We start from the raw sequence: 4529 nt of genomic DNA, 5'->3' as shown, positions 1-4529 counted from the left end.
AAAGAGATTTAAAAGGGACCGGTTTCATGCTTGTTTCCGGTCTGGACCGGTCGGTAAAAACACTTGAAAATGAAGAAACCTATCTTTTTCTTCCTTTTTTTTTTGCCTTGAAGTCAACGCCGATTCAAATAAGGTAGGAAATGACAAACTTGGGAGCCTAGTTCCAAAGTTTAATATTTTTCAGAGGTTTATGACTATGAATTTCATTTTGGGTGGCCATCATTGCATCCTTATCTTGACTTATAAAAAGAATATTTATTATTCAAGTGTTATAACTGAAAAATACATATGTTTTTCTTATAATGAAATTTTTTAGATAATAAATTATTTGATTAGTATAGCTAGACGTTTTATTAACTACATGACTAAATATTTACTTCTTAATCTTAAAGAAATAATAAACAACATTTACTTTATCTCATAAAAAAGATCTTTTGAACTATTTCATGTCATAAGAAAACATCTTATTTATCTATTTTATAGCCATGGTCCCACACTAGGGCTGTTCACGAGCCAAGCCGCGAAGGCTTGCTCGTTGCTTGGTTCGTTTACAACTGAACCGAACCGAACGGCTGAAATTCGAACCGAGCGAAAACCAAAACAAGCCAAAATCGAATCGAACATTTTTCGATCAAACATCGAGCGATTTCGAGCAATATTTATTTCCTTTTCACTTTAAAATTTTCACTAAGAAACAAGTTTGAAGGTTGTAAATTATATATTTTATAAATAAATTAGTAGTTTTTAGACAAAAGTGTAATAGATTGTAAATTTTTATAAAAAGGTAAGTTTGAAGTGAGATAAAATGATAATGTAAACAAACTTTCAGTATTATAAAAACTTGAAGCGAACAAATAAAACTATAAAATTGACGAAATAGGAAAAAATTTAAGAGGTTAAAAAAATTGTAAGCTTATATTTATGTGTTTTGTCTATAAATTTATATATTTGTTCATAAATATTTATATATAAAATAAATTAAAAATATTCGAGCTGAACTGAACCGAGCAGACCTTTGCTCGTTGCGTGGCTCGTTTGCAAACCGAACCGAGCAGAGCGGCTCGTTTACAATCGAGCGAAAAAACGAGCAAGCATTTTCCGAGCAATTTCATAACGAGTGGCGAGCGAGTTCCAGTGACGTGTGATTTGGACAGCCCTATCCCACACCTATAGAGTTGACGAATTGTATAGTATTGTGTTAGACATGTCAGTGATAATTTGATATGATATGTTTAACTAAACCTATAACTTTTATAAAATCTAACATCACATGAATATGTTTACTAAGTGTATTAGATGACATAACATGTTTAACACAATCAAACATAATTAGCTGCTCCAATAACATGATTGTCACGCCATACCTAACACCATCAAAATACAAGTAGTTACATAACACGAACAACACGACCTGTTTAACATGATTATTGACACAAGTCATTAAACCCGATATAAAAATTATTTACAAAACACATTTAACATGGTAATGCATGCAAAAGTTAAATTATAATCAACATTCAATTATAGTATACATCATTCCAACCTTGAAGAAACCAAGAAATCTATTTTTCCTCCTTTTAAGTTCTAGTCAAAGATGGCTCAAACAGGGTAGGACATGCCAAACTTGGGAGCCAAGGCTTTTAAGCTTAATATTTTAAAATGGCTAGAGAGTGGTCAACTGATCATGTGATGCCAAGTTGCCAACATGTCACATACTCACATGTACGTGTTCTTTGAAGTGCTTTATAAACCTCCAACTCATTACTCATTTGTATTAACAAAACACAAAAGAACCATGGACTCAATGACCACAACCGAGACCAAACCACACGTTGTAGTTATACCATTTCCCGACCAAAGCCACATAAAAGCCATGCTGAAACTAGCACAACTTCTCCACCACAAGGGACTCAAGATAACCTTCGTGAACACAGACTTTATTCACGAACGTTTTCTCGAGTCAGCTGGCCCACACTGCCTAGACGGGGCTCCTGGTTTCCGCTTCGAAACCATTCCCGATGGTGTTCCTCGAAACTCGGAAGCTAGCAACACTGCTATTAGAGACTTATGGAATCATTGGAAACTAAGTTCTTAGGTCGTTTCATTGACCTTGTGACTAAACTCCCGAACCCTCCGACTTGTGTTATTTCGGATGGGTTCTTGTCGGTTTTCGCAATCGATGCTGCGGAAAAGCTAGGGATACCGATCATGTTGTGCTGGACACTTGCTGCCTGTGGGTTTATGGGGTTTTACCAGATCCAGTCTCTTATCGACAAAGGATTTGCACCGCTTAAAGGTTGGTTTTTTATTTGCACCGCTTAAAGGTACAAAAAATATAAGATTTTTTCTGAACGTTTAAAAGATAATAATGTCTTTTATCACATTTATTTTAATGAAAATATCTAAGCAAGTTACACATATGATCCTCAAGATTTGTTATAACTTATTTTAGTCTTTTAAGCTTTAAAAGTTGCATGTTTAGATTTGGTTTTCAATCTTGTAACTTGTTTCGAGTCAAATAGTCTCCCTTGTGTCGGTAATGGGGATTACTATCATGGAAATGAGTCTAGTAACTTACATTGAGTTAGACCAAAGTTCATTTGGTCTAAGTAGTAGTCTCATGACTTTTCATATGAAAGAGTTGAAGACAATGTGTTTGAGTCTTACCTGGAGCAATTTGTTCCGTATTGAGCCGTTGAGTTTTCGCAGTAGTGAGTTTCCTTCTATGTGTGTAGGCCGTGTTAAGCCAGCTCATTATGTTATTTAAAGGAAAGGGTGACCACTTTCCGGCGTGATCCGAGTGTTCGGACATTTGCTGTTCAAAAAAGAAAAGGGAAAAATATAGTCAATTACATAAATGATCTCTATTTTAAAACACTAGCTTAAATGGTGTTCTAATTATTTTATATATACTTAACAGAAAAACTAATATAAGTCTTAAGACTTAGATATAGAAACATATTACAAAATTAACATTTCACACTAAAATAGGCAGGTATCTCATTAATTTTTGCAAATATTTGGAGTTGTCATAGCTTTAAAGTTTAATCCAAAGCATGGTGATTTAGTTGTGTTTTATAAATAAAATCCTGATCACAATATGTATTTTTCTCCATATATGCTTTTAGGCATATGGTCTTAACTGATTTCTCATATTTATTGTATGCGCAGATGAAAGTTACTTGACAAATGGGTATTTAGACACAACCGTTGATTGGTTTCCGGGAATGGAAGACATCCGCCTTAAGGATTTCGCAATGGATTGGACCACTGACATTAATGACAAGCTTCTCAACTATACTAAGGACTCTCCCCAAAGGTCTCACAGAGTTTCACAACATATTTTCCACACGTTCGACGAGTTGGAGGCTAATATTGTCAAAGCATTATCTTCAATGTATGCGCATGTTTACACTATTGGACCGTTGCAACTACTTCTTGATCAGATACCTGACGAAAATAAGCAAAGCAGACTAGGATACAGCTTAATGAAAGAAGAATCAGAGTGTTTGCAATGGCTTCAGTCCAAGGAACCAAGCTCTGTCATATTTGTAAACTATGGGAGTACGACGTTAATGTCGTTGGAAGATTTGATAGAATTTGGTTGGGGACTTGCTAATAGCGGTCACTCTTTCCTTTGGATAATCCGGTCTAACTTAGTGACAGGGGAATCTGCGGGTTTGCCTCGTGAATTTGAGGAATGTATAAAAGAGAAAGGCTTTATTGCAAGCTGGTGTCCACAGGAAAAGGTCCTGAACCACCCATCGGTTGGAGGGTTCTTGACTCATTGCGGGTGGGGGTCCACCATCGAGAGCTTGTCAGCTGGGGTGCCGATGATATGTTGGCCGTTTTGGTGGGACCAGTGTGTTGGGTTTCAACGGTGGTTCGGAACGAAAACGGATAAACTATTTGACCCGTTTTAGTTAATAATTATTTCGTTTCGATAGATATTAATCAATATTAATATATATGTATTAAGGAACTATAAAACGCAGCGGATATAATAAATTAAAACGAACCATAAACCGAAACCCGAACCCGGATCCGATTACAAACGATACGAGTACGAACAACGTAAATAAACAACCATAGAAAAGGTAGTCGATATACCTCGGTTACAAGAACCGGGAAGACACCGAAGGATAACGAGAGTAGCTAGAAATGACACACAATCAAAAGAGATCTCCAATCTAATCCGGCAGCGGCGGCGGCGACTTTTGGCGGCGGTGGTGGATTCCGGCGACCTTAAGATGATGGTTTGATGTAGATCTGGCAGCAAACTAGTCCAACTAAAGCTCAAATACCAACACAGACCCGAACGACAGCTGCTACTGGAGCAAACAGTGCGTCGGAGACCCGCCGGAAAAACGGGTGTCACCGGAAAAAACGTGTATGGGCTTGCGGTGAGGTTCTGGACGTCGCCGGAAGCTGGTATACAGTGGTGGTGGTGTTTCCGGTATAATAAAGGGGCAGTAGGTAATGGTTGGTGGCTAGCGGCGGTCGGAAAATGCTCGCCGGAAAAACCGGTG

The 4529-nt window shown here is 37.3% G+C and overlaps 1 pseudogene across 1 annotated transcript; it reads left to right on the top strand.

Annotated features, from left to right (window-relative positions):
* Window positions 1–1766: 1766 nt before the first annotated feature.
* Window positions 1767–3923, top strand: LOC143567907 (UDP-glycosyltransferase 85C2 pseudogene; annotated as a pseudogene). Its single transcript, XR_013141486.1, has 2 exons — window positions 1767–2296; window positions 3172–3923. The product of XR_013141486.1 is annotated as a UDP-glycosyltransferase 85C2 pseudogene (transcript).
* Window positions 3924–4529: the final 606 nt, after the last annotated feature.

This window comes from Bidens hawaiensis, unplaced genomic scaffold, assembly GCF_021521415.1.
Source record: "Bidens hawaiensis isolate Kalapana, Puna unplaced genomic scaffold, B.hawaiensis_p1.1 tig00023694_1, whole genome shotgun sequence".
Taxonomy (NCBI): Eukaryota; Viridiplantae; Streptophyta; class Magnoliopsida; order Asterales; family Asteraceae; genus Bidens; species Bidens hawaiensis.
The sequence above is the reverse complement of the archived record's forward strand: the minus strand, read 5'-3'. Positions and strand labels throughout refer to the sequence as shown.